The sequence below is a fragment of the Neovison vison genome, chromosome 2 (genome assembly GCF_020171115.1).
Source record: "Neovison vison isolate M4711 chromosome 2, ASM_NN_V1, whole genome shotgun sequence".
Lineage (NCBI taxonomy): Eukaryota > Metazoa > Chordata > Mammalia > Carnivora > Mustelidae > Neogale > Neogale vison.
The window spans coordinates 65557182-65581418 of NC_058092.1; the positions used below are offsets into that span (position 1 = coordinate 65557182).

General features: G+C 41.0%; 1 protein-coding gene across 7 annotated transcripts in view; it reads left to right on the top strand.

Annotated features, from left to right (window-relative positions):
- Positions 1-722: 722 nt before the first annotated feature.
- Positions 723-24237, top strand: part of NEXN (nexilin F-actin binding protein) — a 53439-nt gene continuing 29924 nt past the window's right edge. For 5 of the 7 annotated variants that reach the window (XM_044238522.1, XM_044238519.1, XM_044238523.1 and 2 more), the window contains exons 1-2: positions 723-800; positions 3543-3614. The gene's annotated coding sequence lies outside the window, so the exon portion shown is untranslated. Of the gene's footprint in view, positions 801-3542; positions 3615-24166; positions 24186-24237 lie in introns of those variants that run through there. The other 2 variants (XM_044238520.1, XM_044238521.1) reach the window with 2 other exon arrangements.

Here is a 24237-nt window from a genome sequence, read left to right on the forward strand (position 1 = left end):
TTTTGGGGGGTTGGTTGGTTTGTTTGTTTAACCTCCTCTTCCCCCTCCCCCGCCACTCCCCTCTATCACCCCTCTCCTTGGAGTTCAAGAGGAGAGCCAAGAAAAGGACAGCCACAGACAGACGAAATGGTCCCGGGACTGCTGCCCTATGGCCTCAGCAATAAAAGAAAAACTGGCCAAGGTCATGCTTTGGATGAAGATAAGGTAGTAAGTGGCTCAGCGTCTTGGTTAGAAACCAGGACGGGAAGAGTCGCTGAGAGAAGTGGGCCCCAGGGCCAACCGACTGTGGGTGTTGGGGAGCCAGCTCCAGCCCATCCATGAATCCCATTCCAGTATCACTCCCTTCTCACCGGGGAGGCGGCCTTCGGTCCCCGGCCCCCGCCAAGAGGTGGAGGCAGACCCCTTGTGAAAGGCTCCACGACCCAGAGTCGGGCGACTCGCAGGTTCTGGCGGAAAGTTGGCAGCCACCACCCCCTCTCCCGCCTCCCTCCCCAACACCCCACCCCTCTCCGGGCGCTACGGCGGAGGTGGGGGTGGGGGGAACTGGCCTAGTGTTCTGGAACAGCTGCAGCCGGCGCTGGGCCCGCCTGGAATGCGGGAACAGGCTGCGCACCAGGACTTTTATGGAAACTTGCTGGTGGAGCCGGCGGCGGCGGCGGCGGCAGCCAGAGGGCTCCCAGCGGCCGGAGCGGCAGCGGCGGCGGCCGGAGCGCCCAGACCCCCGCCCACACCCAAGCGCAGGACGCGCACAGCCTCTCGGCGCGCATCGAGGACCCCAGCTCGTCGCCGGCTCCTGGCGGGTGAGAGGAGTCGGGGAACGTGGGGCGGGGGCGGAGGCGGCGGACCGGGAGGGGTCGGGGCCGCCGCCGGGGCGGGGGCCGCGGGGAGACGCGCCCCCCTCCCGGCTCCCGGCCCGGCTGCGCCGCAGCACCCGAGCGCGCGGGGCTGCGGCCAGCTGGGGCGGCGCGCCCGGCCCGGCCCGTCCTGCAGACTCCGCGGAGTGGCGGCCCGGGTCTGCGCGTCTGACAGCGCGAACCGGCCTTTGGCTCCGGCGGCCGTTCCCTCGCCCGCCGCCCCTGCTTCGGGCCCCTCGCCCCGGGTCGCCCGAGTTGCGTTCGGGCGCTTGCTCCACTCCTGCAGGGAAGAGCCCCGCGCGAGCGGCGTGGGTGCAGTCCCTTCGCTCTGCCCTTGGGGTCCAAGCGGGTATAAAGTTCAGTGTCGTCCCCCACCCACCACGTGCCCCCGGCGCGGTCTCTATCCCGCGATGCCTGCTGTTTTTAAGAGAAATCTTTTCCTGGTCTGCCCCTGCGGAGGCTGGGGAGTAAAATGTGCTTTAACAGCCTACCATTTACCCCCCTCCCTCCAAAGTACGTTTTGGAGGCGATTTTGTCCGAGGTGGGATGTTGGGGTGCGCGGCTACAGTTGGAAGTTGGAGTGCATGACGTGGTCACCTCCTGAGACCTCCCTTGTCCCTCTGCGTTTTCCAAATGCGAAGCCATTCCAACTGTTGATAAACTGTGACACGCTCTACGGTGCTAAAAATGTATTGGCATTTGTACGGAAAATAACCAAGTCCAGAGGTTAGTTGATTGTCGCAGTGCCTTCCAGGGCTTCGTTTTATATTTATTTAAGGTCCATAAGGCGAACAAAGAGAGTTGGGGGGAGGGTGCGGTGGAGAGAGAGCGAGAACAAGGTAAAAAATAGCATAAGGAGATGTCCTAACAAAATGTCTGTCCTAGGGAAAGAGGCAGGTAGAAAAATGAAGTGAACCGTAAGAAAGAAAGAGTTCCACGAGCAAAGCAATGGCAGCATCATTCATCAGCTCAATTTTGTTAATGAATTCATGTAACGGGCCCATTGGCCTGCGAGTCACAACATAGCTATGTGTTGGGCAGTACCATTAAGTAAACCTGAGTATTTATACCATCTTAGTCACACGTCATTACGTGAACCTCATTATTTACCCCCTCCAGTCCTTGTACAACTTAAATAACTGCCATCAGAAAACTCAGACGACACAGAAGTCTCTGAAATTCTTTTGACTTTGAGGTGTGCAGAAGTGGAAAAATGCATCATCAAATTGAGCGACAGTTTTCTGGGGAGATGTGTTTAATATAAATGAAATTTGATTATTTAATATAATTAGTTCAGATTTATACTTATAGGTATTAGCCCCCTATTTTTGAAACTCTTTTATATTTTGACTGAAATAATTTAAGTAAAAATGTGGGGAATTGTGTATTTTATCTGCAACAACTTCCTTAAGGAGCCCTGAACAAAACCCACAACAAAATTATTTTAAATCCAGTTTCCCTCAATACAGTATTGGTGTAATTGTTTTAATGGAAGATTCACATTTCTAAAACCATTTTAGGCAGAACTGAAGTGAATAGCAATTTTTCTTGCTCACCTTCAATGGAATCTGTGCTATTTTTGAAAATTTGATATGTAAGACTGATCATTGTCAAAATGTATGTCATCTTGAGATGGCTATATTTAGCATCAACAAAAGAATGCCTTATCTAGGCTTTTGAACAGTATTTTTCCCCTGAAATTACACTTAAAGTATTTAGGTTAGGGTTTCATTTGTGAACAGAATGAAAACTAAGTATGTATATTTGGAAGAGATTAATTGGGGATTTAGATTGCTTAGAACCAAAGTGACCTAAAATTACATACTTCATTTAGGGGGAAAAAAAACCACACCAAAAAAACCCTACTGCTATTTTTAAAATACCATAAAAGCAAATAAAGGTATTGTTTAAATAAAAACACATGCCTATAAGAAAGAAAACAGTGCAATAAATGTAGAAAAGTAGATGGGGAGATGTCTAAAAGTTTTTTTATGGAAGAGAGGACTCAGTACATTTTACAGTATGTAGGCCATATACACACACAAAATAACTTGGTAGTCTACTTTATAATTTAGAAGGAAAATGACCTACAACATTCTTTTTTTTAAAATATTTTTTTATTTAACAGAGAGAGAGATCACAAGTAGGCAGTGAGGGGGGGGGTTGGGGAAGCAGGCTCCCTGCTGAGCAGAGAGCCTAACACGGGGCTGGATCCCAGGACCCTGAGACCATGACCCAGCTGAAGGCAGAGGCTTAACCCACTGAGCCACCCAGGTGCCCCGACCTACAACATTCTCAATAACTTCACCTATTTCTGTTCTTTAATCAATTTGTGCTCCGTATCACCTGTGTAGTTTTTTCATTCTCTCTTCTGGTTTTGTAATTGCAAAATCACATATTGTTTACATACACTTGGAATTGTTGTATTTTCTCTTTCTGTTTAAATATTCAGTGCTTGTTTGGCCAGACTTAGGGTGGTGTACTTTCTACTCTCTAAGATGAGTGGATTTTTATCCTGAAATCCAACTGACTAAACTTCTAGTAAAATTTGTTTTTGTTTGTTTGTTTGTTCTAAAAATATAACCATACTTATGGTTAAAAATGATCAAGAATGGAACAGGGGACTTTCAAAATAGGACGCATGTACTGTTAGTGTTTTGATACGTTTCTCCTTGTCCCCGTGCACAGGACTTTTTTCTTGTGTTGCCGTATCTCTGGGAAGCCGTGTGTGCACGCCCCCAGTGCAGTCTCTGCCATCCAGTAAGTGTTCAGTACCTCTTCTTTTTCTCCCCATGCCTCCTTTTGTTTTTTTCCTTCTTGTCAGCTCCTTTTTGCTATCAGATTAGAAGACAGATTGGGGCTCCCTGGGCCACGTTTTGAGGTTGGTGAAACTTCACCTTTCTCTCTGGGCCTCGTTCTTGTCCTTTCCTCCCCTTTGCCTGTGCCTCCTCCATTCAGGCCAAACTAGGTCTCCCTTTGTCTCTCTATTTTCTCAGTGCTGCCTGTTCCTTTAGATCAGGGGCCGCAGATTGGCAGCCAGAAAGCCACCTGCAGCCACAAGCCTGGTTACAAATTGGTACATTTTATGATAAAATAAGGATTTCCAGCCTCTCCTGAGAAACTGGGTCATTTCTGCATAGCAGCAGTACCCTGGGACGAGGTAGTTGCTCCCCCTGGAGAGCGCACATACCCCTTCTGACACCGGTCTCCGCTGTTCCCCGTTCCCTTACAACCAGCCGTCATTCACTCACATTGCCTGTTGGTGACACTGCCCTACATTGTCTTACAGTTACATTACCTGACCCTAAACTCTTGAGTATGCAGTAGCCCCGATGGAAGTGTGAGGCAGGTCTGAAGCCGTGATAGGGTGGGAAGTCTGGACCCGGCATTAAGAACTTGAACTTGAAATGCTGTCGATGTATTTGGGTTAGCAATCCTTCTCGCAAATGAGAGGATCACGGGAATGAGAAGTTAGCATTCATTGGCAGTAACTGCTTGTGTAAGTTGGAGCTGGAAGGGGCCATGTGTCACTAACTAAAACATTTTAACTGCTGGGATTTCAGAAAGCACAGGGTAGGTATTTCCGGGAAAGAAATCTTTCCTAAAACTCTTAAAATATCCTCCTCTCTTTCCACCCTAGAAGTATTCAGAAGAGTTTAGTTTTGTTTTTAAACCTTCTAGAGATTGGCCATAAGGAGGACTTAATTGCTGTTCCTCTTCTGCCTCCCCACCCTCCCTTGGTTTGGAGCCTGATGTCTGGGTCTGTCGGTTCCCTGCTGTGTCCTTCGTTGAAAGGCCATCAGCTTCCACCTGCCCAGAGGGTCAGGCCACCCGGGCTCCTTCTGAGATTACCACGGCCTTGTGCTTGGGAAACCAGCTTCTGGTTTTTCACAGTTTAACATAAACCCATTTGATTTTATTTTCTATTCATTCATGGATGCGTCCTCATCATTAGCCCTCTTTTTGGAGGTGCTGATCAAAGTTTGACTTGGGCTGGCTTTGGATCAGGCAGTTTTTCTCTTATCTCTTTGTCATTCATCCAGCCCGCCAGTATGAATTGAGTTTATACCGTGTTCTAGTTGTTGTGTGAGACACTGAGGATAAAAAACAGAGTAGAGCAGCATTCTTTTAAGGGGCGTATAATATGGTGAATGCTCTTTGAAAACTATCACATACTGTCTTATGAGAGCAAAGTGTTATACATTATTAATACAGAAGAATATCAAAGGTTGAAAATAAGATTCTTGGCTATCAGTGAGGAATTGTTTATTGGTAGGAGGGAAAAAAATCTCATTATTTGAAATAGATAAAATATTTTTGAATTATGACAGGGTTTATGATTGGCTTTATATTTTGATTTAGCTTATTAAATTTTATTTGTTTAATTGACAGAGTGTACAAACGGGGGAGAGAGGGTAGAGGGAGAAGCAGACCCCCCAAAGAGTGGGGAGCCTGATGTGGGCTCGATCCTAGGCCCCTGGAATCATGACCTGAGCCAAAGGCAGATGCTTATCCAACTGAGCCACCCAGGTGCCTCATATAATATTTTTAAAGTTTAAGGTTATAATGTTCATTAACTAAATGTAATAAAGTCACATTGTAAAACAGTCTGAGGGGTTTGAAGTGGCGGGGGGGTGGGAGGTTGGGGTACCAGGTGGTGGGTATTATAGAGGGCACGGCTTGCATGGAGCACTGGGTGTGGTGAAAAAATAATGAATACTGTTTTTCTGAAAATAAATAAATTGGAAAAAAAATAAAGTCACATTGTATTTAAGCATATATTTCTGCCATAGTGAAAAATGATAAAAATTTGGGCTCATATTTTATAAAGCTCAAAACATTTGTTCAAAGACTGTAAAGAGGTAGGTTTTAACAATTATTTGTAGTATACAGTTAAGTGTTCTAAAATCTTTTTTTAAAGACTTTATTTATTTATATGACAGAGAGCTAGAGAGCACAAGCAAGCAGAACAGCAGGCAGAGGGAGAGGAAGAAGCAGGCTCCCCCCTGAGCAGGGACCCCAATGTGGGACATGATCCCAGGACCCTGGGATTAAGTCCTGAGCCAAAGGCTGATGCCCAAATGACAGAACCACCCAGATGCCCCAAGTGTTCTAAAATCTTAAAGGAAAGCCTGGGTGGCTCAGTCAGTTAAGCGTCTGCCTTTAGCTCAGGTCATGATCCCAAAGTCCTGAGATTGAGCTCCATGTCAAGCCCTGCTCAGCAGGGAGTCTGCTTCTCCATCTCCCCTTCCTCTGTTCATGCTCTCTTGGGCACTCTCTCTCTCTCTCAAATAAATGAAATCTTGAAAAATAAAATCTTCTTAAAAGTTGAGACTAAGAATTTACTTGAATTTAATGAAATGCAGATTTAAAGCTGTCCGTCTTGACGATTCTGTTCCTTGAGAAAGGAGGTAACACATTATCACAATGAAACAGTTATTATAAATGATAGCTATGATTTAAAATTCTTTTCTTGATTGCTGGATTATTTGCTATCTTGGAATATTTTAATTGTATGTCTAAAAAGGAAAATTAATTAAATTTAGAAAATACGGAAGTCAAACATGGATCCAATGAGATTCTAGAACCGAAATACTAACATGCATATTTTTAGGTCCACTGTGCTTAATATTACATTCTACTATAAGACTTATATATTATCTCACAGCTGGAGCTTCACACCTTAATATCCAGCCTGGAAATTGTAACAGCCCAAAATTACACTCTTTTCTTGAACACATTTTATCAGGCTATGAAGTCATCTTCAAAAGCTTCTTGAAGCTTATCTCACTAATTGCTATGCCTGTTGATACCAATATTAATATTACCATTGAGCATGTTATATATGTTTCATGTACTTAAATGAGGTAAAAATGGAGAGTGATATGGTGAAGTGAGTAGTTGAGTAATAGTCAGGAAACCTGGAGGCTAGTTCCTTGTTCGGTGACTGAACGGCTTTGCAACCTGGATAAGTCACTGAATCTCTTTGCGGCTATTTTTTCATGTGGTAAATGAAGGAGTTGGACTAAGTGATCTTGTTTGTTTGTTTATTTAAGATTTATTTGAGAGAGTGTGTGCGCATGGGCCCATGTGTGTGAGTGGGGGGAGGGGCAGAGGGCAAGAATCTTACCCCGGGCTCAATCCCAAGACCCATGAGATCACCACCTGAGCCAAAAGCAAGAGTCCGATGCTTAACCGACTAGGCCATCCAAGCACCCTGGACTAAGTGATCTTTAAGGTCCTTAAAAATGAGCTCTAAAAATTCATGATTTTTTTATTTGACAGCACTAGCAAGGGGAAAAAGAGAGGGAGAATCAGGTTTCCCACAGAGCAGAGAGCCTAATGCGGGCTCAGTCCCAGGATCCTGGGATCATGACCTGAGCCAAAGGCAGACACTTAACTGACTGAGCCACCCAGGTGCCCCCAAATCCATAATTCTTAATCCATGTATAAACAGACCCCAAATGTAATTTTGAAAGGTAGTAAAACCTGTTCAAAACTCTATTCATTTTCTTCAAACGTATTTTCAAATTTAATCTCAATTAATGGTAACTCTGTCCACTCATTCACTCAAGCCAGAAACTTTGAGTTAATTCTTCACAGTATTCGTCTTCTCTCCTCTCCCTCTCCGGATCTAACTGGCCAAAATTCTTGCAGTAGTACCTTGGCTACAAGGTAAATTCGCTGGATTCAGGGACTTGGTGTGTTGGTTCACTCTCATCCTTCCACAGCCTAGAATAGTGCCTGGCCTATAGCAGGAGTTTGATAAACCCTGGTTAAGTAAATGGATGAATGGGCCACCATGTCCTGTCAATTCCACTTCTGAAACGTCTCTTTCAACTTTTCATTCGTAATGCCACAGTCTTAATTCAGGCTCTTGTCTCGCCAAGAGCACTGTGCTTGTCCTCTTCCCTGTAGCCTTCCCCCATTTACTCCAATTTTTTTGCATGGCTGTCAGAGGGCTTTTTCTTTCTAGAATACATACCTGATTCACATTCTTTTTTTTTTTTTTTAAGATTTTATTTATTTATTTGACAGAGAGCGAGAGCAGGAACACAAGCTGGGGGAGTGGGGGAGGGAGAAGCAGGCTTCTCGCTGAGCGGGGAGCCCCATGTGGGGCTCAATCCCAGGACCCTGGGACCATGACCTGAGCAGAAGGCAGATGCTTAACAACTGAGCTACCCAGGTGTCCCTGACCCACATTCTTGCTTTAAAAATTCCTTTTTTGGATCCTCACTGCCTAGTTTAGATCAAGTCTAAGCTTTCTTAATAAGACATGTAGGAATCTTCCCAGTACGTGCCTAGCCTTTCCAGTTTCACGTGGATTTGCTGGATAACTTACAGCTCCCCAAATCTGTAATGGGTCATTAGGCATTGGTGTTTTTGTTCATGTTGGTTCTTTTGTCTGAATGTGTGGAATCCTATTTATCTTAAATCTGTTTGTCTTTCAAGGTCTAAATCAAATGTCACCATCTCTATGTAACTTTCCTTAAGTCCAGCCCCTCTTTCACCCCCCTGTTGTCTTTTCCACAAATTTTCCATGTTTCTATAGTCCTGTACATATACTGCTATTTTAGTACTTAATACTTTGTGTTATAATTATTTCTCGTCCCATCTATTTCACCAAACAAATGTACATGACTTCAAAGGCTTTTTCATGCATTTTGTATCCTATTGCCACACATAATGTCTGGGACAAAGTACGTTCTCCTTCTCATAAAAATACTATATTGTAAATATAAACCAAATATGTCAAAATTGAAAAAAAATGGAGCCTTTCTGATAAATCATTTAACAATATGCTATAGACTGTAGTAATGTTACAATACAGTCTCTGAAACCTATGATGTGTACTGAGTTGTCTTCATTTGACATGAATGATTAATATGTTAGAACGGAATCATTAAATCCCGTCATCATCCCAGCTTTCTTTATTATGACCAAGCTCTAACTGATGAGCTACATGTTTAGCCTTATCTTTTGGTGTTTTCTCTCTACTCATTCTTCATAACAATTCATCTGTGCCTGTGATCTTGAACACTGAAACAGTGCAGAAGAGCTGGATTGTTGTGTTGCTGCTGCCCCCTGAAGGTAGCCAAGGGCATTGCATCTGCCTGTGACGGCAGAAGAAAAGCCAATTAATACTAGGTTAAGAAAAAGGCTGTGAGATTTCCCATATAAAAGCCTTTGACATTCAGGTTGCTGAGTATAGGAATTAACTTATTAAAATAACTTCATTTAGCATTCTAAAACAGTTATGGGAGTGCTCAGTCCAACTACTTTGTGGAATGAGAACTGACGAACGTTCTTTCCTGTAATTCAGCCAATCTCAGAATGTGGTTTTAGAATACCAGGGAGTCCCTAGGAGCCTTTAGGAGCCCCTGAAACCCTTCCTTTTCCAATTACATGTCTGTATGAGGCCATATCTTTAAATACTTAGAACAACATATCTCAATAGTTTGAATGCAGAAGCAGGTATGAGAATGTATCTGTCTCTTATTAAGCCAGAATTAAAGAGATGTGCAAAAATATAAAACAATGTTACTTTCAATATATTAATTTGAAAAAGTTATTTTTAAAGATTTTATTCATTCATTTGACAGAGAGAGAGAGAGAGAGATATCACAAGTAGGTAGAGAGGCAGGCAGAGAGAGGGGGAAGCAGGCTCACTGCTGAGCAGAGAGCCCGTTGTGGGGCTCAATCCCAGGACCTGAGCTGAAGGCAGAGGCTTAACCCACTGAGCCACCCAGGCGCCCCGAAAAAGTTATTTTTTATAAAATGTTTCTGTTGATATATAATGGGTTTGTTATTAGTTTAAAAATGACTCTCTTGGGAAGACTTTAAAGTAACCACTCAAAAAAAATTTTTAAGTATCTATTTGATGAAGTCATTAATAAGATTAAGTTCCATATGTAAATAAAATGTGAGAATTTTTTTTAAAGATTTTATTTATTTATTTGACAGACAGAGATCACAAGTAGGCAGAGAGGCAGGCAGAGAGAGAGGAAAGGAAGCAGGCTCCCCGCTGGGCAGAGAGCCCGATATGGGGCTCGATCCCAGGACCCTGAGATCATGACCTGAGCTGAAGGCAGAGGCTTTAACCCACTGAGCCACCCAGGCGCCCCGAGAATTTTTTTAATGTAAGGATTTTTTTAAAAAGCTGCAGTATGTTGCAGGGTAGACCTGGGGTCTCTTTACTGAATAAAGAAGAGTGGGAAGAATCTTTTAATTTACAAAACATTAAATATCTGTAGATATAATCTATACAGAAGTTCTCTCAGGCCTCTCTATATGGCACAGACATTAATCCCTGAACTCAAAAAGTTTGAGAACCACCCCTCTAAATCATAGCCTTTCTTTTAAGGCATTTTTTAAAAACATCAGAGAACTTATTTTTATATGTGTTCACACTTTCAGAAGTTATTTAAATGAGTCATTTTTAACTAAAAATGTTAGCCTCTTTATATTGTTAATTATCTTTTATCCCATATAGACTATGAGCTCCACAAAAAGATATCTTAGGGATGCCTGGGTGGCTCAGTGGGTTAAGCCTCTGCCTTCAGTTCAGGTTCTGGGATCGAGCCCCACATTGGGCTCTCTGCTCCTCTAGGAGCCTGCTTCCCCTTCTCTCTCTGCCTGCCTCTCTGCCTACCTGTGATCTCTCTCTCTGTGTGTATCAAATAAATAAAGAAAATCTTAAAAAAAAAAAAAGATATCTTAGGGGTGACTGGGTGGCTCAGTCAGATAAGCATCTGACTCTTGACTTCAGCTCAGGTCATGATCTCAGTGTCATGAGACTGAGCTCTCTGCTGGGTGTGAATCCTGCTTGACATTCTCTCTCCCTCTCCCACCCCTCCTTAAAAAAAAATACGAAGAGGGATGGCTGGGTGGCTCAGTGGGTTAAGCCTTTGTCTTTGGCTCAGGTCATGATCCCAGGGTCCTGGGATCGAGCTCCAAATCAGGCTCTCGACTCAGAAGGGAGCCTGCTTCTTCCTCTCCCTCTGCCTGCCTCTCTGCCTACCTGTGATCTCTGTCTGTCAAATGAATAAATAAAATCTTTAAAAAAGTGAAAAAAAAAAGATTTTATTCTGTTCATCTTTGTAGTGCCTTACACTGTGTCTAGCACATTGTAGAAAGTTGTTCAATAAGTTTCTTGAATGAATGAATAAATACTTGTTTTAGGTAGTTTCATCTTTTCTCATTTATTCTTAATTCTACCACACTCCTAACATCTAAATCTTATAAAATAACATGCAGACCATCTACCGTGTGGCCCATTATAGGGACTCCTTTGTTTACACTCTTCTCCTTTATTCATTATAGATACCCCAGGTCTTTCCTGCAATGTACTGTAGCTTTAAAAAAAATCCTTACCTTTTGTTTATGTATGTATCTTGATTTTAGTAATGATTTCATCAAATGGGAACTTAGTGATTTTGTTTGAGTAGTTGCTTTGAAGTCTTCCCAAGAGAGAATAAAAGGCAAGAATTAAGGATTTGATTTGGAGAGTAGGAGGCTATATTTTGGGGGACCTAGCATGTGGTGGTTGCCCCTGTAGTAGGATTTAAAACCCCTAGGATGGGGTCACCTGGATGGCTCAGTGGGTTAAGCCTCCGCCTTCGGCTCAGGTCATGATCTCAAGGTCCTGGAATCAAGCCCACATTGGGCTCTCTGCTCAGAAGGGAGACTGCTTCCCTCTCTCTCTCTCTGTCTGCCTCTCTGCCTACTTGTGATCTCTCTCTGTCAAATAAATAAATAAAATCTTAAAAAAAATAAATAAAAATAAAAATAAAACCCCTAGGACATACTTATGTGTTGTGCTGCGTGAGATGCACAAAGACGTATTGTTGAAGATGATGGAGAAAGTGAGTGATCGTTGAAGTTTCTTGATGGGTATGGGAGGGTATGTTATATTAGTCTAATTTTATACATGTCTGAAATTTCCTTAATAAAAAGGTAAATAAGATAGATTAGACTGATAGGTCTGGGATGTTTAACCATATAAAAAATTCTAAAGTTTATGCCGGGTATACCTAGAAGCCTAAGCACATTTAGAGGTCTCAGAGACCGAAGGAGAGAAAACATTCATGCTTAGGGTTTACTGGGGAAAAAAATTGCAATTTCTACTATAATTAGTTTGGGAAAATACTTTCCTGATAAAAAAGTGGCTTAAGAATCGTGGTGGAAGGGGGCACCCGGCTGGCTCTGATGGAGCAGCATGGGACTCTTGATCCTGAGGTCAGGAGTTTGAGCCCCACAGTGGGTGTAGAGATTACTTAAATAAACAAAACTTAGGGGAAAAAAAGAATCCTCTTGGAGGTGGAAATGAGCTACTGAATGTGTTTGTTAGGTGAGAGGTTGAAGGAATGAGAAGGGAAACCATGTCTGAGGGAGTGCGCAGAAGGCTTAACAAGCCCAGGTGAGAATCTTCATTGTGATCCGTGCTGCCCCAGCAGTTCATGTGCTCAGAGCTGGAGCCATAGGCCCGAGTTAAGGAGCACAGAGGCGCTGGGGATGTGGTGGTTGAGTAGGTGAGCCTGATGAAGACAGAAAGAGGGTGACTTGTTACCGTACTAGAAATCAAAGGAATCATGGCTACAGGTTACTCTGAAAACTTTACTGAACCTCATTTTACTAATCATGTATACTTAAAATCATTACCCTTCAACGGATGAATGGATAAGGAAGATGTGGTCCATATACACTATGGAGTATTATGCCTCCATCAGAAAGGATGAATACCCAACTTTTGTAGCAACATGGACGGGACTGGAAGAGATTATGCTGAGTGAAATAAGTCAAGCAGAGAGAGTCAATTATCATATGGTTTCACTTATTTGTGGAGCATAACAAATAGCATGGAGGACAGGGGGCGTTAGAAAGGAGTAGGGAATTTGGGTAAATTGGAAGGGGAGGTGAACCATGAGAGACTATGGACTCTGAAAAACAGTCTGAGGGGTTTGAAGTGGCGGGGGGGGGTGGGAGGTTGGGGGTACCAGGTGGTGGGTATTATAGAGGGCACGGCTTGCATGGAGCACTGGGTGTGGTGAAAAAATAATGAATACTGTTTTTCTGAAAATAAAAGAAAGGGGGAAAGATCATTATTCTGATAATATGTAACCAGTTTCTTTTTTTTTTTTTTTAAAGATTTTATTTATTTATTTATTTGACAGAGATCACAAGTAGGCAGAGGTGGGCAGAGAGAGATGGGGAAGCAGGCTCCCTGCTGAGCAGAGAGCCCGATGCGGGGCTCAATCCAGGACCCTGGGATCATTACCTGAGCTGAAGGCACAGGCTTTAACCCACTGAGCCACCCAGGTGCCCCTATATTAACAGTTTCTTAACTTTGAAGAAATTGCATTGAAACAGTTTCCCTCTAGAAACTGAAGTAACTTTATGTACTTACCATACTTGGATTCTGGGACCTATGGATAAGACTTGGTAATTTGAAAATGTTTATTAGGATTCTGAAGAAGAGAAAACTGTTGAAATGGATACTTTGAATTTTAATAGCTTCTCCTCTTGTAAGTTTATTAATCAAAATGACAGTAATATGTGTGAATACTAAATATATGAGTATATTTGGTAACTTTAATTATATGAAATTAAAGGAGGGCTTGGGGTCTCTGCTCTAATGGGGCAAATTCCACGTTTGTAGACTAGCAGATGAAATGTTGACTAGTAGCATATAAAAAAGCATCAAAGTGGGAGGCAATGATAAAATTAGTCCAAGACTGAATGGATATTTGGATTTTGAGAATATGCGCCCAAAAGATTAGATTGAAAATCTTCTGTAACTGTCTAATAGCAGATTTTAACACAAGTACAGTTAGTTCATTAAGGAAATTGAAGTTGGGTCAAAGGAATGGGATCTTTTAGACGATTCAGTTTTGATCATTTCTACATGGATATTAAAACTCTTTCCATGATAGCTTTTGGGGTTTATTTTTAATTACAATGTATTATTTAATGGGCATTGAGACAGGCACTGGAGAAGAGCCAATCTGCTATAATCTGGGAAAGGAGTGTAAAGTCTATCAGATGGACAGGTGAAAATCTGGGGGGATGTAAGAGAAGTGCAAACAGTAGTCTGAGAATGGAGGTCATTATCTTGGGGATCTAACTGGAACGGGGAGGTATGGTGCATGTTGCTTTCCAATTTTATATCAGAGATGGTTGATGTTAGAATTTTACCCATGTTGGGGTGACCTATGGGTGGCTCAGTCTGTTAAGCATCCAGCTCTTGATTTCGGCTCAGGTCATGATCTCAGGGTCGTAAGATTGAGCCCCACATCGGGCTCTGCACTCAGTAACAAGTCTGCTTGAGATTCTCTCTCTCTCTCTCTCTGTCTTTCCTGATCTCCCTCTGTCCATCTATATCTCCCTCAAATAAATAAATAATTCATTTTTGGGTATTTATTTACTGAGGATTTTATTTATTTATTTGACAGAGAGAGACACAGTGAGAGAGGGAACACAGGCGGGGGAGTGGAAGAGGGAGAAGCAGACCTCCCACAGAGCAGGGAGCCCGATGCGGGGATTGATCTCAGGACCCTGGGATCATGACCCGAGCTGAAGGCAGACACCTAATGACTGAGCCACCCAGGTGCCCCATCTTTTTTTTGTTTTGTTTTAAAGAACTCTACCTTGCCTGTAGATAGTGAAACAGACTGGACCATTAAAAATTCTGTTCCAAGGCTTTTGTTGAGAGTTTGGGCCAAGGGGCTGTTAACAGCATATGAGACTAGGAAGAGTGTCTGTCTGTTCATTGAACTGTATTTCTCAATGCTCAGCCGAGTGCCTGGCACATAGCAGATGCTTAATAAATATTTGTATAATAAATGGTTTGTTCTATTTATATTGTATTCCTGCATGATGAAAATCATAATGATAGTAATAAATTATATCCCCAAAGCTTTAACTGTTTACAAAGTACTTCACCTTGAAGTTGGCAGGATTTACTTATGTAGTAAATAGTTATTATGTATGTCTTCTGTATGCCAGGCACATGCCTCGGGCTATGGACACAGTAGTGCATCAACTACAGTCTGTACTCTCAGAGCTCACACTCTGGTAGAGAGGTAGTCAGGAAATGGTTCATTACCGTACATTATGGTTAATGCTAGAGTCAGGGTAAACATGAGGGTACAATGAAAAAACACACAGGGAAGCACATAGTCCAGTCTTGTGGGGTCAAGGAAGACTTGCTGGGAAAAAATGACTGCCGAAAACCTAAAAGAGGAGGAGGAGTTAGTGAGGAGCTTTAAGCTGAGCTTTAAGCTGAGGGAGCTAGCTATGCAAAGGCTGGAGGGGTGCCAATTTTTCCTCATGGATGATAGCAGGAGAGGAAGGTGTGGCCAGAGATGTGGCTAACAAGGCAATGAAAACTACCAAAATGTATTACATCACTGAATAAAAAGTGTAGAGTGAGAAGAAAAGGGCAAAGACTGAAACATGTGGGCAGACAACATAGAAGAAGAGAGAGGCAGAGCAGCCCTCAGAGGAGACAGAAGGAATGGTCAGAGACACGGAGGAACAGGGAGAGAGCGGCGTCATGTGCCAAGGGAGGAGGATTTCCCAGTGGAGGCCTGGGATCATGGACCTGAGAATGTCAGATGCAGTCTTGACCTTCTGAAGGAGGGAACTGTCCATTTTATTGGGCAGTGTAATGAGAAAGGTATTGTTGTGCCCATTTTTTATATGAAACTGAAGTTCACAGAAGTAAACTGGCTTGTCTAAGACTAGGCATCTAATAAGAAGCCCAAACAGAATCCCTAATACAAGTTTTCTGGGTCTAACTCCAGTGCTTCCTCCACCATCGTGGCGTTCCTAATGTGACTGGAAAATCAGCTGTTTCCTGAGAAAGTGTCATCAGGATATAATTTTGAGCATTTTGCTACAAGGGTCCTTAAGCAACAGAAGCTCCAGTTGAATACTTTGGAAGACTTCAAAATATGTTTATTAACCTTTTGCCAAATTTAAAAATACATCGGTTTAAACATTTTTATATGAGAGGAGGTTTATGAAACATTAGGACAAGATTGAACCTGAATATGCGGTTTTAAAAACTGAAGTGTTGTTAACAGTGTTTTATATTAGTTTCAGGTGTACAATATATCTATTCAACAATTCTATTCATTAGTCAGTGTTCACCACGATATGGGGGTACTCAGCCGGTTGTCACCGTATTTACTGTGTTCTCTATACAGTGCTTTTCATTCCCGTGACTTATTTATTTTATAACTGGAGTTTGTACTTCTTAATTCCCTTTATATATTGGGCCCATCCCTCTACATGCCTCCCCCGCCCTGGCAACTACTGGTTTATTCTCTGTTTTTAAGAGTTTACTGGGTTTGTTTCTTTATTCATTTGTTTTTTTTAGGTTCCACACATATGAGTGAAATCATATGGTATTTGTCTTTCTCTGATTTATTTCACTTAGCGTAATGCCCTGTAAACCCATCTGTGTTGTCACAAATGGTAAGATCTCATTCTTTTTTATGCCTGAGTAATATTCCTCTGTGTGTGTGTGTGTGTATCTTCACATTTTCTTTATCCATCCACACACTGATGGACACTTGGGTTGCTTCCATATCTTGGGTATTGTAAATAATGCTGCAGTAAACATAGGGGTGCATTTATCTTTCTGAATTATATATGACCATTAGAATGGCAAACACTGGAATCTCCATGACATCTTTCACAGTGGTGGTGCTGGTTTGTATTCCCGGCAACAGTGCATTAAGGTTATGTCTTCTCCATATTCTCCCCAACACTTATTTCTTATCTTTTTGATACTTAGTCATTTTGACAGGTGTGAGTTTATAGCTCACTGGGGTTTTGATATGCATTCCGTAATGATTAGTGATGTTGAGCATCTTTTCTTTTCTTTTCTTTTTTTTTAAATATTTTTATTTATTTATTTGACAGAGAGAGATCACAAGTAGATGGAGAGGCAGGCAGAGAGAGAGGAAGGGAAGCAGGCTCCCCGCTGAGCAGAGAGCCCTATGCAGGACTCGATCCCAGGACCGTGAGATCATGACCTGAGCCGAAGGCAGCGGCTTAACCCACTGAGCCACCCAGGCGCCCCGAGCATCTTTTCATATGTCTGTTGACACTCTGTACATCTTTGAAAAAATATCTGTTTGGGTCCTCTGCCCATCTTTCAATTAGAGTGTTTTTTTTTTTTGATGTTGCATTGTAGAACTTCTTTACATATTTTGAATATTAACCCCTTATTGCATATGTCATTTGCAAATATCTTCTCCCATTCAGTGAGTTGCTGTTTTGATGGCTGATGGTTTCCTTTGCTGTTTCCTTCATTGTTTTGGTGTAGTCCCAAGAGCTTATTTTTGCTAAGTTTCCCTTGCTTGAGGAGACCTGCCCATAAATATGTTGCTGGGGTGATTTCCAAGAGATCACTGCTTTTGTTTTCTTCCATGCATTTTATGGTTTCAGGTCTCAGATTTAGGTCTTTTTAATCCATTTTGAGTTTATTTTTGTGTGTGGTGTAAGAAAGAGAAGTTCTTTTGCATGTTGCTGTCCAGCTTCACCATTTATTTTCCTTCTTGTATGATCCTACTTCCTTTGTTGTAAATTAACTGACCATGTAGGAGTGGATTTATTTTTGTGGTCTCTATCCTGTTCTGTTCCGTTGATCTACGTATGTCTTTTTGTGCCAGTACCATACTATTTAGATTTCTACAGCTTGGTAATATGTTTTGAAATCTGGGATTGTGATACCTCGTTTTGTTCTTCTTTCTCAAGATTGCTTTAGCTATTTGAGGTCTTTTGTGATTCCAGAGAAATTTTAGAATTATTTGTCCTACTTCTATGAAAAATGCTATTAGTATCTTGATAGAGATTGCATTGAATCTGTAGATTGCTTTGTGTATGTTTTGGATGTTTTTTAATGATATCAATTCTTCCAATCCGTGGGCATTATATCTTTCCATTTGTTTGTGTTGTCCTCCGTTTCTTTCATCTATGTCTTAAAGAGTTTTCAGCATACACACAAATTAACTTCCTGGGTTAAACTTACTCCCAGGTGTATTTATTCTTTTTAGTGCATTTGAAAATGAGATTGTTTTCTTAATTTCTCTTTCTGCTACTTTCTTATTAGTGTATAGAAATGTAACTGATTGCTGTATATTAATGATCTGGAATTTTTGTATCCCCACATACTTTGTATCACAAAAAATTGTGATCATTTACATATTAGGCAGCTATTATTTAGTCCAAGTTGGTCCCTAGTTGGCTGATATATGAGAGGGAGGCAGTTTGGGCAGAGTTGAGCCCTTCTAGGAAGGCCAGAGTATTTAGGACATTGTGGAGTGAGGATGGAGAGGGTGGTAGCAGACAGAAAGGAGAGGATTTAAAGGAAATGGAAAACTTTCAGCTTAATGATCCATTCCTCGGCTAAGTATCAGTACTGTTGGACTTCCTTCTGCAGAACTTCCTTGACGAATGTATGGTTCATTGTTGAGATTCACTAACATGTGTGACATTCACATAATTTTTGAACATTTCAGTCCATGTCATGACTTTGTTGGAATCACATATACTTTAAAAATCCCTGGGGCGCCTGGGTGGCTCAGTGGGTTAAAGCCTGTGCCTTCGGCTCAGGGCATGATCTCAGGGTCCTGGGATCGATCCCCAGATCAGGCTCTTTGCTCAGCGGGGAGTCTGCTTCCTCCTCTCTCTCTCTCTCTCTCTCTCTCTGCCTGCCTTTCTGGTTACTTGTGATCTCTGTCTGTCAGATAAATAAATAATCTTTTAAAAAAGTAAAAACAAAAATCCCTCATAAAATCAAAATCCTCACTGTCATACAATTAAAAGTGAATTTGGTAACTATAGGAGTATACTTTTAAGTAATGTTCTGCTAGATAAATTCAGAGGCAATTTAGTAGAATGGTAAGAGGTCTTTCCTTAAGAGAATGACATTCATGTGAATATTGTTACCTGATTTTTCACTATCATTAATTACAACAATAAGAGTGCTGGGGCGCCTGGGTGGCTCAGTGGGTTAAGCCCCTGCCTTCGGCTCGGGTCATGATCTCAGGGTTCTGGGATCGAGTCCCGCATCGGGCTCTCCCCTCAGCAGGGAGCCTGCTTTCCTTCCTCTCTCTCTGCCTGCCTCTCTGCTTACTTGTGATCTCTCTCTGTCAAATGAATAAATAAAATCTTTTTTTAAAAAAAAAAAAGAGTGCTAACTCTTGTTGCTAACTCTAACTCGTGTTGCTGACTTTGGTACTTTTAGAATCAGAGAAAATAGTACCTGACTTTATCACATGTGAATGAATTCACTAAACCACAACCAGCTGAGTTAACTGCTTTTCATTCAGTACTTGAGAATCATTTAATAACCTAACTGTGGGATCTACTCAACTCCAAGTAATTCTAAGAGAATAACTGCTAGCACGTATCAACTTAAAATGAAACAAATGTGCTTAAATAAAAATTGTGCTCTCATGGGGCAAAATATCAGCACCATATTCTACGGCCAGTTGCCAGCTCAAGACTACAAATTCATTAAATGTAGAGAATACTATCAGTCATGTCTTCTGAGCTTCCAGTATATTTCTACTTCTCAGAATTATGGTTCTCAAATAATTTGACTACACTAGTAGGTTAAACCTTCTAAGCTGGCTGGTATTCCCCTCCCTTCACTGCATACACCAGTTGTACTGTTTTCTTTTTCCTTCTTTCTTTCTTTCTTTTTTTTTTTTGCATTAGTATAATACAGTGGGTAAGACTGTAGAGTGTGGGGGTGTCTGGGTGGCTCAGTGGGTTAAGCCTCTGCCTTTGGCTCAGGTCATGATCTCAGGGTCCTCAGATCGAGCCCCGCATCTGGCTTTCTGCTCAGCAGGGAGCCTGCCTCTCTCTCTCTCTCTCTCTCTATCTGCCTGCCTCTCTGCCTACTTGTGATCTCTTGTCAAATAAATAAAATTTTTAATTAAAAAAAAAAAGACTGCAGATTCTGTAGTCAGACAGCCTGTTGTATCCTGTGTCCACCAGTCATTACTTGTGTGGTCCTGAGCAAGTTACTTAACTTTCTAAGACTCAGTGTCCCATCTGTAACAGTTTACAGGCTTCAAACCTATTGATAAGCTCAAAGATATTATTCTTGTCTTGATATTTTAAGAATTTTTAAATTACTGGGCTTGGAAATTTTGAGAGGCTTTACCTGAAAGGATTATTGAGGGGAGTGGATGAAATAATGCTTGTTAAACACTTGGCACGTTTCCTGGCACACAGTAAAGTCTCCATAAAATGTTAGCTTGGATTATTAATATCATTTTATTCATATGTGATCAAAAGATTTATTAGTGAGATAGTCAGTTTCAATAAGAGAATACAACCATGGACTGTGGAACAGAATTCTTTCTTGTAAAGTTACTGATCCAAACGTAGTTAAATTCATACCTTTAACTTTAGCTCAGGGAGATAACTGGGTTAGCAATTGGAATATAATGCTTTTTCTACGAGGCAGAGTTACACCTCTTAAAAATTTATAAAGGAATCCTGGGGTGCTTAGGTGGCACCATCGGTTGAGCCTCTGAGTCTTGATTTCAGATCAGGTGGTGATGTCAGGGTTGTGAGATCAAGCCCTGTATTGGGCTCTGCGCTTAGTGTCGAGTCTGCTTCCCCCCTCCCTCTAAATAAAATATTTGAAGATAATAAAAAATGTAAAGGAACCCTATAGATATTTGCCTTCTTGTTTTTGAAAATTTTTTCTCTAACATGAAACTATCTGAGAGATAGGAACCCTACTGGTTTGTAATCTACACCTTAAAAGACAAGTCTGGGGATGTCTGGGTGGCTCAGTCGGTTGAGCATCTGCCTCTTGCTCGGGTCATGATCCTGGTGTCCTGGGATCGAGGCCCGCATTGGGCTCCCTGCTCAGTGAGGAGTCTGCTTCTCCCTCTCCCTCTGCTGCTCTCTCTCTGTCGAATAAATAAATCTTTTAAAAAAAGACAGGTCTGTAAGACAAAAAACCAGTAAACTTACTGTGCTACAAGTTTTTTATCATCAAAATGCAGAACATAGCAAACTCTGCAAAGGATCACTTATATTTTATTTTAAAAAGCTAAATTTAGGGGCACCTGGGTGGCTCAGTTGGTTAAGCGATTGCCTTGACTCAGGTCATGATCCTGGAGTCCCGGGATCGAGTCCCGCATCGGGCTCCCTGCTCGGCAGGGAGTCTGCTTCTCCAGCTGACCTCTCTCATGCTCTCTCTCATTCTCTCTCTCTCTCTCTTTCAAATAAATAAATAAAGTCTTAAAAAAAAAGTTAAAGTTAGTACTATTCAAATTTTCACAAACTTTCAGAGCTCAGAATACTGAAATGATATTTAAAGACTTTTGACTGGTTTTACTCATACTGATTTTAAAAATTAAGCTTATTTTATTCTGAATCTATAAATAAGTCAAGATATAATTTGAAGATTTTTTTAAAAATTAAATGAAGGTAGCTAATTCATTTATTCTCCAGGACTATTCTTGACGGGCTAATTTTTCATCATCAGCAAACCACACAATTTTCTTTCATTTCACCGCACACACAGACAAAAAATGTTCCCTAAATTTCCCTCTGGGCAGTTCATCCAGCTAAATTTATCAATCCCTATAATCCTATGTGAGATTGCTCAAAATTTCCTCTTGTCCTTTGGTATTACTCTTTTAGATTATGCAAATAATATATTAATATGTGCTCACCGGCAGGGGAATGTAGATTTTTAACTGAAGACGGTAAAAAAGGTAGTGAGGGAGGCCATGAGTAATGAAATTGATCAAAACTGTGGGCACCTACTAATGTTAGGTATTGTTCTAGAATTTTTCACATATGTTATCTACTCCTAACTGGGAAGCACAGAATCGAAATTTGGATTTAGGTGTGATTATCAAATTGTGATCAAAGTGTGAGTTGTTAAAGGCTCACCCATATTATTTATGGATGCAGTGAAAATAGTGAAGTAATATATTTGAACAAATTTGAAAGAACCATTCACAAATCTTTGACAATCTATCATAATTTAGGAGCTCTAAAAGAAGAATGAGCCAGAAATCATTCTAAGGTTTGAGAAGCTAGGAGAATGAAGGGTAAGTTTTATTAGTTATACAAGAAGAAATCTCTACTAGTTAATTCTAGATGTGATAGAGTGACTCAAGTAAGAGCTCAGGACTAGAGCTATTATTTTTATCTCAGGCACACAGATTACTCACAAACCTTGGTAATGACACACAGTCACATGTGGTCTGCTTTTATTAGAAAGTATTATTAATAATGTAATAAGCACCCACAAGCTCACGAACAGTAAAAGTTAAGACTTTGTTGATAGTTTTATGGAATTGTGTCCCATCCACCTCCATCATATTGTCTTCTTCCAGAGAGAAAACTTTAGCCCCAGATGGCTTCACTGGAATGTTCTTGGAAATATTTAAGGAAAAAGTGATATCAATTGTACATGAGGAAAGTCTTACAGAAAATTAAAGAAGAAATACTTCCCAACTCCGTCTATGAGAGCAGTATTACTTTGTTAACAAAAGCAGATGTTACCAAAAAAGAAAACTACAGACCAGTATCTCCCATAAATATCGATACAAAACTTAACAAAATTTCATCAAATTGAATTTATCAGTCTGTTAAAAAGATAATGCATCATGACCAAATAAAGTTTATCCTAGGAATGTAAAGTAGATTTAACGTTTGAAAAATAATCTATAATAAAAATAAAAACCATCTGGTTAACTCAATAGATACAGGAAAAGCATTAGATTAAATCCAACATCCATTCCTGAAATTACTCTTGCACAATAGGAATAGAAAGGAACTTAATCTCATACAGGGCATCTAATAAAAATCTGTACCTAAGATTATAGTTAATGGTGAAAGACTAATCATGTTTCTCCCAAGATCAGGAATAAGGCAAAGATGTCTGCTCCCCTCACTTCTATTTGACTTTGCATCGACTGTCCTATAGCCAGTATAGTCAGGCCAAAAAAAGAAGTAAGAGACATCCAGATGGGAAGGGAAAAAGTAGAAATGCATTCATAGATGATATAATCATCTATTTAGAAAATCTAGTGGAATCTCCAAAAAAACTCTGGTGGAACAAGTAAGTTAGTTTAGCCAGGAAGCAGGATATAAGATCAGAATATAAAAATATATTTCTAGGGGCACCTGGGTGGCTCACCCAGTTGAGCATCTGCCTTCAGCTCAGGTTATGATCCCGGGGTCCTGGGACCAACTCCAGCATCGGGCTCCCCGCTCAGCGGAGAGTCTGCTTCTACCTCTTCCTCTGCTTCTTCGCCCAGCCCCCAACTCATGCTTGCTATATATTTTTATATACAAGCAACAAATAATCATCGATTGAAATCTAAAAAAAACCACCATTTATAATAGCATCAAAAATATGGAATTATTTATGGATAATCTCACAGAATATGTGGAAGACCTGCATACTGGAAACTACAAAACATTTCTGAGAAAAAAAATTATAGAATATATAAATAAATGGAGAGTTGTATAGATAAATAGAGTTAAAAATGGAGAATTCATGGCTTAGAAGACTCAAGATGTCATTACAGATTCAGTGCTGTCCCAATCAAAATCTCAGCAGGCATTTTTACAGAAATTGATTACCTGATTCTAAAATTTATATGTGAATTCAAAGGACTCAAAAACAAGTTTAAAAAAGAACAAAGTCAGAATTACACTAACGTTTTCAAGGCTCATTATAATGTTCACTAATCAGACACTGGGGTGGCTCACTCAGTTAAGCATCCCAGTCTTGATTTTGACTCAAGTCATGATCTCATGGTCCTGGGATAGAGCCCTGCATCGGGCTCCCTGCTCAGCGAGAAGCCTCCCTCTTGTGTTCCCTCTCTCGCCGTGTCTCTCTCTCTGTCAAATAAATAAAACTTTAAAAACAAAGAAGTTAAACATACATTTACCATAAGGCTTGGCCATTATACTTTACTTGAGAAATAAAAAGCATATGTTCACACAAAGACTTGTACATGAATATTCATAGCAGTTTTATGTATAATAGTAACTATAAACAACCCAAATATCCATCAACAGTTTGTGGTATATTCATACAATGGAATAATATTCAGTACTAAAAAGTAATGAACCTTTGATATATATAAGAACATGGATGAATCTCAGAAATAATTATGTTGGGTAAAGAAGCCTGACAAAAGAGTACATACTATCTGATTCCATTTATAGGAAATTTCATCTACAGTGACCAAAAGCATACCTGCCTGGGGATGGAGGTGGGAAAAGCAAGAAAAGGAGGGAGTTAAGGGGTCTGAGAAAAATTTTGTGAGTAAATATATATTCTTTTATGGTGATGTTGTCACAGGTACATTCATAT